This window comes from Engraulis encrasicolus, chromosome 14, assembly GCF_034702125.1.
Source record: "Engraulis encrasicolus isolate BLACKSEA-1 chromosome 14, IST_EnEncr_1.0, whole genome shotgun sequence".
Taxonomy (NCBI): Eukaryota; Metazoa; Chordata; class Actinopteri; order Clupeiformes; family Engraulidae; genus Engraulis; species Engraulis encrasicolus.
Window position 1 is genome coordinate 24,761,600 of NC_085870.1, and position 12,500 is coordinate 24,774,099.

Below are 12,500 nucleotides of genomic sequence, written 5' to 3' on the forward strand. Positions count from 1 at the left end.
GTGCCAAAGCCTGAGGAGCGAGCGCGGGCTCGAGGGTCCCTATAGAAAGAAGAGTCTGCTTTATCTCCCCAATGACAAGGTGACCAGCTAGGAGAAAAGGAGAAGAAACATTCAGGTGTCACCTGACCTGACGAAGACCTTGCCAGTTGAAACGTTGTGCCATTAAATCCCTTGTCTTGATTTAATGTGAAAAAATTGGCACGTTTCGAAACGTTGTGCCATTTTCACATTAAATCACAACAAGGGAGCTTTTGCGGTGCGTGAATATTTCTTGTCCTTTTCTCTATATGCGTTTTTTGATATTCTGCACCCGCAGCAGTTTGTTTCTTTGGGATGTGCGCGTATCTTACACTTTTTGAAGGTGACCAGCTAGACCAGTGTTTCTCAACCTTTTCTGAACAAATGCCCCCTTGGCCTCATCACAAGCCTCCAAACGCCCCTTGACCGCATCATAAGCCTGACAACGTTCGCCTTAGTATAAACAAAAAAATGACTAATGCTCCCCAATGGCGACTAAGAAACACCCCCTCTCAGTTGTATTCTTCTCTACGCCCCCCTAGAGCTCCCCAAAGCTAGACCAACAAAACACCATGACCTACTGCTACCCTTTGCTTATCTACTGTAACCGGACATAGGACATGAATACATAAACATTTTTCATCTTTTATACTGCGCAGGAGCCATTTGTGAAAGCTACAGGATTAGCAGTGCTTTGCGGAATACATGAATAATTTGCCACTGTTGGATGCAAAATAATCAATCTCTATAAAAGGAGATGATAAGATATTAAAAACAAGTCTTTAAAATGCTGTGTGCGTGCATGTTTTGCGTTCAGGTGCATGTGTGCGTGTGCGTGCATGTGTGTGTGAATGACCCACACCCGCTCGTCTGTGAGTCGGTGCCCTCTGCATTCTGAATGATAGCGGCGATCTTGGAGAGGCATGCATGCCACTTCCCCAGTGAAGAGGAGAGGTCTTGTTTTTGGCCCCTGGCGTGCCGTGGCCACACTGGTATTTTCCTGCATGGCACCCAGCTCAAGCTGCCATCGGGCCACTCTGTGCGATGTCGTGACATGGGAACTCCAATAAAAAGTGTTAAGAGCCAGGGCCATTAGCATTTTGGACGCCGCTGAATGCACATGTTTGTTCCTCTTCCTGTGTCAGCCTGAAAGACTCCATTAAGAGGAGGGGGGCGGTTTAGAGATTGTGCGGTTTCTCGGTCATATTAACGTTGTGGATCGCAAATGAGGCAGAGTTTGACTGTAAAAAGTTGGGTTTTGCTTGGAGACTTTTTGATTCTTTTTGACTTGGTCTCTCTTGTTCTCTCTTTATTTCTCTCTCTCTCTCTCTCTCTTTCTCTCTCTCTCTCTCTCTCTCTCATTCTGTTTGAGTGAGTTATGCACTCCTTTTTTTCCATCCGTCACCACAGTTTCCTGGGAGATTGTCCTGGTTACCGTGGAAATGGGGTCTTAAAGTTATGGAGGCAAAATAACTTTTTTTCTTCCCTCTCCTCTCCTCTCCTCTCCTCTCCTCCCCTCTCCTCTCCTCCCCTTTCCCTACCCCTGCTTCTCACTCACCCTCTCTTCCCTCACAAATAAACTTGCCAATACTCCACCTAGAGATGATTAGAATGCAAACGGTGCAACATGTTGAGGAACAGAAGCTAGAGGCCCTCTCTAAGCACACCATAGAAAACTCTTGACTGAAAGGCGGACGAGAGTGGCAATAATTGGGCGATTTGTACTGAAAGCACACCTTTAAAGGGGGGAACCCTTTGATAAGGGGAGGAAGCTATCTCGAGCTTTTCTCTTATTCCTGAATGGACCGAACAAAATGCCTTCTTGTTTTGCAGTCCTGTCATGTGGAAATTGCGGTGTGTAACACTACTGATACATTCATGGGGGCTTGAAATGACACACTACAGCCTACTTGATTTGATTTTAGCTGCAAGCCTGCAGCAACCGTTCAATACTTTCTTAACAGTACTAAGGAAACTGACATGAAAACAGAGGCCATGCTTCTTTTCAACAATGCTGCACTCTTGGTGCCTACATGTATTTATGATATATATGGCATCTGACCAACAAAAAAGCTATACCAAGTAAATACAAACCTAATTCAACAGCGCCTGCTTATGTCGCATTGGCATAGCATTATAAACCGTGCCTTTCAGAGCACATCCCCATTTCTGACATACCTAAGTTGGACTAAATACTGTACAGTCAAGTGTTCCTAAGTTTTGTATAAACACTGTCTTTTCACTGCCAGTGTGGTGGAGTGCTTTATTTAGCCCCTTGCTGTGACTCTCCACCCTATACACTTTTCTATTTTTCCAGACAATTTATTCAGCTTTTCCTGTTGAATGACCACAATGTCACCCTTCTGATTACGTCTTCAATCTCACCTTCTGTCAAAATGACTGCATTTCACACTGGCATGACGAGTATGTCACCCAGAACAGCCACTGGGTACAGTAGGACTGACACTATGTCAAACGTCAAATGACATCCTCTATGAAATGCTAGACATTAGTGATGTACTGTAGAGGTTCCAATACTGAGCTGACATTGCAGCTGAGTATTGGCTTTTGCATTGCTTTCACAAAATTGTATTCAGCCACCACTTCAACCAAGAGCCATGATACAGAAATTTCTCTCTGTAACATTATGCATATAATACAAACATGAATTCATATTAGTTGACTGTGAACAGACACATTTTGCCAACGCACATTAAACATACAACAATAGATACCTAAATCCATCGTTTATATACTGTAGGCCTGTATTCTGTATGCATAACAAATTCATTGCTACACCTGCCAATACATGTGAATATCCAATGGTAGAGAATCGCAGGCTTTGCTTCGGGGGGATTAATTATTAGCCGCTAATCCTGTTGGCATGGTCGTCATCTCATAATGCAGGATATGGGGCTAAACCTGTATTTCAGGGTTACGAGGGGTTAAGAGATGGACGAGAGCGGCTATCAAAAGCAGGGCTTTCGGCGGAAACAGGACTTAAACCCCGAATCTACTCTCCGCGAAATATCCTGCAGCATTTGTTTGAACTCCCATCTGAAACGTATTATCTCTCATTTTCACACCGTGTTAGAAAAAAAATAGTTCAATGTCACACAGATGTACGTAATGGAATTAATGCTAATGCCTTTTTAAAAGGGTGGTGTGTGTGTGTGTGTGTGTGTGTGTGTGTGTGTGTGTGTGTGTGTGTGTGTGTGTGTGTGTGTGTGTGTGTGTGTGTGTGTGTGTGTGTGTGTGTGTGTGTGTGTGTGTGTGTGTGTGTGCATGCATGCATGTGTGTGTGTGTGGTGCATAACTCGTGCAAGCATGTGTTTTAGTAGGGGGGCTTGCAACGAGCAGCATAGCATGGGATCTCTGGGTTTTGTCCACTTTTCAGCGGCTTTCTCTCTGACGGGTTTGTCTTCCATTGATCTGGGCTGAGCTCCTGCTGGGGGGCCATGTTATGGCCACTGGGGGGCCCATGTTGAAGCCACTGGTCAACCGGGGCCGCCATACGTTCACTCAGCCCCACCCCACCTGATGCCCACCCCCAGCCCCCACAAGTCTCTAATTCCCTCTGTGATCCTGCCTAGATTAGCAAGTGTTTAACACTTGCTTCTTTATGTCACACAAATCGCATATGACCATACGGATTTGAGTGGGAGTGAAAGAGGCCGATGGGTGGTGGGTATAGTGGCCATTGGCGAGACACTTGTTTGTGGCTTTCACTGGGTACCGTATTGATCTGCTTCACTTGACCTGAATAATGGCACGTTTGTCTTTCATGTGTGCTGCTGGATGGAGAGAACTAACTCATCCAGAACAGAGAACAAAAAAAGAAAACAAATCTGAGAGAATGGAAGGAAGCGGGAAATAAAAGAGGAGAACTGATCAAAACAAACATGAACTAGATTCCGCTTTCATCCCGGAGTCTGTGAATGAAATAAAAAAAAGAAGGGGGAGAGAAAAAAAGAGGCTTGAACCATTTAGCTCTGGAAAGGTTCCATTTTGAGATGTTGGCAGGGAGGAAGCAGGGAGCAGACTGGCTGCTATAGCCTACTCTCCCCCGTCCATAAGGAGCAGGCTGGCTGCTATACTCTACTCTCCCCCGTCCATAAGGAGCAGGCTGGCTGCTATACTCTACTCTCCCCCGTCCATAAGCTGATTAAAATGCCATCAAGTGGGGGGTCCCAGATTGACGGAGAGAGACAGGGCTACGAGCTGAGCAACTGGTGGACACAGGGGGATACTCTTCCTCAGAGACACCAAATCCCTCCACATGACCCCCAACACACACACACACACACCCATATCACCCGTCCAACCCCCTCCCATCTCCCCATCTCCCCATCTCCATTGGATAAGCCATTAACACTGATTGCGTGACTTCCAAATATTTCCTTCAGTTCGTTGTAATTTCATTGAAAAGGCTGAACTACCAAAGTACTACACTACTACACTATACGGAAAGCTTTTAGAACACATTACGACTTGGTCATTGCCATCCTATCAACAAAGAAATCATAACAGAGGGCGTGTCTTAACAGCTTTAAGTCCCCACTCAGTTTCTACACTTCCTTGTCATTTATTTCTCTCATTCATTCTCTCAACCTACAGTTTTTCATTACTGTAACTACATATATCTGTTTTGGCTTTTTATTTCTGTAGCCTTTATCAGCTCAAATGGCATTCAGGTGCTTTGATGCACAGGCTACTTGAATTATTGACACTTGATATTATGGAGACTGTGGTCAAAAGCGGACGCGAATGAGGCGGTTTGCAGGCAGTGTTGCCAGATATGTCTGATCAAATTCCGCCCAAAAGGATCTCAAAAAAACGCCCAAATGCCAAATTCCGCCCAATTGCAACAAATTGCATTGATTTCTATGGGCATAAAACTGCAGGGAAACAAAAACGCCAAAGGGCCAATTTTTCCCGTTTTTTACCCGGTCGGGTAACCGGCCAATCTGGCAACACTGTTTGCAGGCAGGGCACCCCCTGTCCTGTGTGGCTGAGAGAGACACACACGGGCATCAAGTCTAGTGGACGTGGACATGCGGCATGCTGTGCTGCCACAGATAAGAGGTAATGAGAAACTGCGCAGCGCTTACCACTCACGCCCAGACAGATGAACAGTAGCCCGCTGTCAACGTGTGCACGGTGCATGCACTGACAACACACACACACGCACACGCACACGCACACACACACACACACACACACACACACACACACACTCACACACACTGAGACACATGTGCACACGGAAAGACACACTTAAGATGAAGTCAACAGAGCGAAACCACCGGAATACACTTTAATTTTGTTTTTTAATGAGAGAACACACTGGCTCTCTGTAGGGCCCCACCATTAAGCTCACAGCACCGCCTCTTGCAACACGCGCACACACACACACACACACACACACACACACACACACACACACACACACACACACACACACACACACACACACACACATACACAGAGAGATAGAGAGAGAGAGATAATGAGAGAGAGAGAGAGAGGGAAAGAGAAAGGGAGATAGATGTACACACATCCATTCTGTGTGTCTGCTTCTATATCCATCTCTCTCTCTCTCTCTCTCTCTCTCTCTCTCTCTCTCTCTCTCTCTCTCTCTCTCTCTCTCTCTCTCTCTCTCTCTCTCTCTTCTTCCACACCTCAACAACACACAACCACACTAATGCACCCAGAACAGCGATCACGCTGTGTAAGGGTCAGACCAAATCGTGGCCCCTCTGAGATAAACCTATTGATCTGCATCAGGTAAGTCAGTCAGCGAGAGGAGAGCAAGAGAGGCCAGAGGCCCTGTCATAATTAAAGCCTCCCCCACATGACAGCGAATAATGACACGGCCTCAGACAAGACAAGACGTTGGCGGGCGCGGGCGGTGGCGTGATTCATGGAGAGCCGAAGGGAAGTCACTTGCAGAGTGTCACACAGGCCACGTCACCCACATGGAGAAGAATGGCCGTGGTTTATTTGATCACTCTGGGTCGTTTGTCTTAATCCTCCTGCTCAAACACACTGCAGTAACATGCATGTTTTTTTTTTTTTCCTTTTCTCTTTGCCACAAGAGCCCAGGGGAAAAGGTCTTGAGAGCTTTAAAAGATGAAGGCACTCTCTCAAGTTAAAATGAGTGCAATTGCCCATCATAAACAGACTAATGTCACAAAAGGAGATGGCGTGAGAAAACAAATGCTCCATCAGAAAATGAATATTGACTGCTATAGAACCGAAGGCATACACCATACACACCAACAGATGTGGCTGCTTTACCAACCAGTCCCTTGCTGTTGCTTCAAAACTATTTGTGTATCAGATGCACGAATAGAATAGAATAGAATAGAATAGAATAGAATAGAATAGAATAGAATAGAATAGAATATGATTGAATATAATATGATTGAATATAATATAATAGAATAGAATAGAATAGAACAGAACAGAATAGAATAAGAATTGGAATTAGAATAAGAATTGGAATTAGAATAGAATAGAATAGAATAGAACAGAACAGAACAGAACAGAACAGATCTGACTTGAAAAGACACTCAATTTGCTGTTATGTGAAATGAATACATTTATCAGCACAACATGCTGACTGACTTTGCTCTGCTCATCACTCCCAGAGCAAAGACAGACGACGTGTAGAGTGGAGCAACAAGAGTGACAACATTGGGAGATGAGTGTGTGGTGCAGAGACAGGAACATGCTGAGAGATGCAGCACCCCCCTCTTACTCTCTTCATGAGCAGCAAAGTGTTAAATGGAATGCGTATTGATTGGGAGAATGCTCATTTGGAGGCGGGGATGCCATTGTAGTGGAGAAAAAAAAGAAGAGCACAATGACTGCTGGCCAGCCAGGCAGCCAGGCAGGCAGGCAGGCAGGCAACCCCCACTCCCCTACCCCCTAAAATCGCATGGTTGACTCACACACATAGAGCCACAAGCATACACCCTACTCACGCACACACCCACACCCACACACGCACGCACGCACGCAACGCTCGCACGTGCACACACACACACACACACACACACACACACACCACAGAGCACTTATAAACACACACACACATACACCCTCCCACCCACACACACAACCAACCACACATTCACACATACAAACACACACTACATAATACCGTACACACAAACAGACAAAAAAATCTATATCTTTTCATGAATGCCTCACACAAGTGCACATGTGAAGCACGCTGTCATGACCTGTGAAGAGGCGTTCATCTGAAATGAAACTAATGAGTGCGTGCTGCTTCTAAAACACCATTGGTTTCAATAGAAACCGTATTTGCAACGCCCCCGTCTGTTCAATCAATGGCAGGTAATGGATCATCAGAATAATTAAATTAGCACACATTACTTTGGCGCTGTTAGATTCGGGGACCATTCACGATCGGTTGCGCCCTCTTCTTCCCAAAGAGCCTATAGGTATTTCTCAACGGGGGCGAAACAGCCCCCCAAGGGGGGTTGGGGAGTTCTAGGGGGGCGTTGAGAAGGATACAGGTGAGAGGGGGCAGTGCTTAGTTGCCATTGTGGAGCATTAGTGAGGCTTGTAATGAGGCTAAAGGGGCGTTTGTTCAAAAAAGGTTGAGAAACACAGCTACACACAGGAACACACAGATCGAAACACAGCTACAGATCGACAAGGAGGACAAAAATCTTTTGCGAATAATTAAGAGTCTAGGGAGGAGAGCATTGGAGCATTGTGCCGTCTATTGCATTCTTCCACATGGCATTCCCCATCCCCCCACGCACAACCAAACCAGCAAGCCCACCGAGCCTACACCAGACTCGGGCAGTGGTGGTTTTAGGAAATCTGAGGCCCTGGGCAAAGAACAATTTTCAAGCCCCCCCATAATAATGGATGATATATAAATGCAGGGAAATGAACACCATAATGCAGCGACGAGGCCCCTGAATGGCCGAGGCCCTGGGCAATTGCCCAAACTTGCTCAATGCAAAAAATGCTTATGGACTCAGCGAAGAGAAGACCAGAGACGAGCTGCTACCATATGCATGTAGTATGTGGGCGGTGCCCCTCCTCCACAGCTCCACGTCGTAATATTGAAAACGGTAAACAACCTCATCTCCTCCGCACTGTAAATGAAGATAAATGGGAGTTAAAACTCCAATTAGATGGCAGCCTGCAGGGAGGCCGGAGTGGAGAGGAGAGGAGAGGAGAGGAGAGGAGAGGAGAGGAGAGGAGAGGAGCGGAGAGGAGCGGATAGGAGAGGAGAGGAGAGGAGAGGAGAGGAGAGGAGAGGAGAGGAGAGTGGAGGAGAGATATGGGAAGGAAAGGAATGGGGAGAGGAGGAATGGAGGAGAGGAGAGGAAATGAACAGAGGGGAGAGGATTGGGGAGGAGAGGAGAGATATGGGGAGGAAAGGAATTGGGAGGAGAGGAGAGGAGAGGAGAGGAGAGGAGAGGAGAGGAGAGGAGAGGAGAGGAGAGGAGAGGAGAGAGGAGAGTACTGTAGAAGAGAGGCAGGGAGAGAAGAGGAAAAGATTGAAGACAAGTAGAAAAGAGAAGATGAGCAGAGACGGCAATGAATAGGAGGGAACTAAGGGTAGAGAAAGGGGGATGAGATGAGCAAAGGGGATAGGACAGGGCATTGGCTGGGATGCTACGATAAATGATTTGGGGATTGGTGTGCTGCTGGAATGGTTGGCTATGTTGTAGAGTGGGGGTTGGTGGGGTTGTGTTTGGTGTGCTGGGCTATGCTGTGCTGTGGGGGGTAGGGGAGTTTGGTGGGATGTAGTTTGGTGGGCTGATCTACGTTGCACTATGGTGTAGTGTAGGGGGTTGGTGGGATGTAGTGCTGTAGTTTGGTGGGCTGGTCTACGTTGCACTAATGGTGTAGTGTAGGGGGTTGGGGGTTGGTGGGATGTAGTTTGGTGGGCTGGTCTACGTTGCACTATGGTGTAGTGTTGGGGGTTGGTGGGATGTGGTGTTGTACAGCAGTTTGCTGTATTGTGCTTTGGTGAAGTGTGGGGGGTTGATGGGCTGTGGTTGGGTCTTCTCATCTATAGCGCACAGTGGGGGACATAGGGTGTTGTGGATTGTAGCTGTGCTGATGTATATTGTGTACTGTACTGTATGGTTTGACATGGTGTGGTGTGTATGTACAGTATGGTATGGTGTGCTGCAGGCTGGTGAAATTTCATTTTGGCTGGTAGAAAAAAACAACTTACTAGCCACTTTGACCCATTAGTGAGTTTGTGTTTGGCATCTCCTAGAAATTTTGGCTAGTGATGAAATATATATATATATGGTACAATGTTGTGTGTGGGGGATTGGTATATTTGGTATAGTTTAGTAGTGTGGGGTATGGCATGGTGTGTATGTACAGTGTGGTATGGTGTGGTGTGTGTATATATGGTACGGTGTTGTGTGTGGGGTATGGGTATAGTTGGTATAGTTTAGTAGCATGGGGGGGTTGTTTATGATATGTATTAGATTTGGAGGATGCTTTGAGAGCTGATTTGTCCCATCACCATTAACCACACACGCTGTTTCATTTCCTTTTTTCCCCATCTCAATTTCTTTCTGTTCTTGCACTGGCTGGCCTCTGTGACGCCGCTTCAAAGGAAAGTTGCCGAGGTGGCAAAAAGGTATTGCCATCATTTGCATATGACGTCAAACGTTCTAGTGGACGGCCACTGGACGGCAAGAGGACGGCAGAGTGCAGCATTAATGAATGGATTCCTATGGGACTCGCAACGTTTAGTAACTCATAACCTAACTTGGATCACCGATAAACTAAACACCGTAAACACCCATTGTGCTGTTTGTTACAAAAACAGATAGGGTTACAAACCAGGCGTGACTTTTCATTGGATCTCAAAATAAAACGAGAAAGCTGAGGTGAATCGCGGCAACCAACTGGAAAACCATCAAACTAGCCTACTCGAGTAGCCTGGATGAGCACCACGGTAAGTTTCTCATTTGCCATCCTTTATTTCATCATTTGTCTCTTAATTCGTGAACGCTAGTTAATTTAAGTCTAATGTGCAATTTCAGTGTTTTTTTATGCGAGGTCAATGTAAGATGCTTTCCATGATTAACGTTAATTAGCAGCATCATTACGCTATGATGGACGTATGCTAAGATATTGCAGGCTGTAACGTAAACACGGAATTAATAAAGCTCTTGGTGAAATAGCAAGGCTATGCCGTTCATACTGTTAAGGTTCAAATGTAAAAATAAACCATGTGTACATCTCTAGCGCTGATTTCCTAGGCCTACTCTCCAGCATGATGCTGTCATGAAATGCTAGTCACGACCTTATCCATGCTGGCCTATGACATGCATAGGCCCACCAGTCTTGGTGTTGTCCTTGTCAATAATACACAGTGCACCACTTTGTTGTGTTGTCATCCAAATTGCCTGCCCTCTGAAATCACACACATCAGAGGCTTAATGGTTTGGGAAGTGGTATTAAGATTGGAGGGTTGCAGTTTCAAATCCCATCCTACACCTCTCCCTTCACCTCATCCAGGCTGAAGTACCCTTGAGCAAGGAAGGCACCAAGCCCCATGCTGCAGGGACAGTTAACAATTCACTGTGAGTAACAAAGTTGCTTTGGATAAGTGTCAGCTAAGTGTTCTCTTTCTGTTTCTCCAGATGAGAAGAGCGATGATCTGATGTCATGACACATTGGATGTATGGAAGAGCCAGAGGTCCAGCACACCAAGCCAAGTTTAGCCGATTTCAACCTATCACACCAACTCAATGTAGTAATCAGTTCATTCAATGGCTCAAAGACTTTATTTTTAGACACAAAGTACAAATACATTTCAAGGTTATGTAGGTGATGGGAGGGGATATCTATTCTGGGGTGGACATGTACAATAGACGTGCAAGTACTTATTTATATTAATAAATGGTTATCTGAACTAGGCCTGTAATAGTCAACCCATTGATGCTGGATGCTGCCTGGAGCGACACAGCATTCAGGCATGACATATTAGATTTTTTTAGATTAAAAATGTGGGTATGTTAGAGCTGAATTAACATGTTCTAATGCAAGAGGATGGTCTTAGCTTTTAAAACTAATTTCATGTCTGTATATGTATATTCAGAGACTTATTTAGTTATTTGTTTTTTTATAGGATGAGGGCACCTTTCTTAAAAAGGGCATAGGCAATTAGCTGGCATTTTTTGCAGGTGCCAGCTAAAATGAGTTAATATTATTTACATACAGCTCTATCCCCATACCAGTATACCCACGTCACCTGAGATATACATTTAGTGGAGACAATGTAATTAGTTAGACTAGACTGAAGATTGACAGGCGGTCATGGGTAAGTGGTTAGAGTGTCAGCCTTGTATCCCAAAGGTTGCCGGTTGGACTCCCGACCCACCAGGTTGGTGGGGGGAGTTAAATAATCAGTGCTCTCCCCCATCCTCCTCCATGACAGAGTGCGTCTTAATATGCAACCTTGCCTCCTCCACTTGCGCTTGTCTCCTCGTCCCGCCTCCTGGCCCCTCCTCCGTGGAGAAAACAATAAAGTTTCCCAGCTGTCAGCCTAGCCACAACAACTTTTGAGGGACTGTTTTTCATTCACCATCCCAATTGCAAATGAGAAAAAGACTCTGCAATTGAGCTTTTGCAAGATATTGAAATATAATGATGTCCGTGATGTCATCATGACGAGAAGCAAGTGGAGGAGGCAAGGTCCCATATTAAGACGCACTCTGAGATACCCTGAGAATGGTACCGCCGCACTTGGGGCGCCATTGGGGACTGCCGCCTTGCACGGGTGAAGCATAAATGCAATTTCGTGCAGTGAACACTTGTGTGCTGTGTCACAATGTCAATGGGAGTTGGAGTTTCCCAGTTGGGCTTTCACTTCACGTTCACAGAAAATGTTCTACGTTGTTGTATTAGTACAATAAAATAAGCAAAACATGTCTGGATGGACTTCATCATTTCAGTTATTTATTATCACAACTACTCATTATCAATGACAACCAGGGCTCACCAGCCAACCAGCCAAATGCTGGGAAAATTAAGTTTTGCTGGTAGAAAAGAAAAAACATACTTGGCACTTTGACCCATTATTTAATGTACCGGAGATTAACATACTAGCCATTTTGGCTACTAGTGATTAAAAATAATTTAGAGCCCTGCTGAAAACTCCAACAACTGGTACAGGTGATCAGTGTATCAGGGGAGGAATGTAAGGGTAGGCCCGATGGATGAGGGGACCAGCATCACTGATGGTGAGGTCCTGGTGCTGCTGCAAAGCCCAAGCGAAAGAAGCCTCTCTGGACACCTCTTCATGTTGGCTCCCCCATCTAATTAAAAAAAGAAAAGACAAACATGCTATTTAAATGAATCTAGCCATGCATTGTAATGTACTGGTACAGTACTGAATAATTAAGTCCCTTGGCAATATTGTCTGAATTAAAATGTGATGTAAAATGACAGAAAAT

At 45.4% G+C, this 12,500-nt stretch overlaps 1 protein-coding gene and 2 long non-coding RNA genes across 3 annotated transcripts in view; 1 reads left to right on the forward strand and 2 right to left on the reverse strand.

Annotated features, from left to right (window-relative positions):
* chl1b (cell adhesion molecule L1-like b) overlaps positions 1–12,500 on the reverse strand; it is a 132,030-nt gene that overhangs the window by 99,883 nt on the left and 19,647 nt on the right. The window lies entirely within an intron of this gene.
* LOC134463206 (uncharacterized) lies at positions 9,704–11,975 on the forward strand. Its single transcript, XR_010037675.1, has 2 exons — positions 9,704–9,994; positions 10,686–11,975. It is a non-coding gene; the product is annotated as an uncharacterized LOC134463206 (long non-coding RNA).
* LOC134463207 (uncharacterized) overlaps positions 12,015–12,500 on the reverse strand; it is a 1,735-nt gene continuing 1,249 nt past the window's right edge. Inside the window, exon 3 of the long non-coding RNA XR_010037676.1 lies at positions 12,015–12,362. This is a non-coding gene — a long non-coding RNA (uncharacterized LOC134463207). The remainder of the gene's footprint in view (positions 12,363–12,500) is intronic.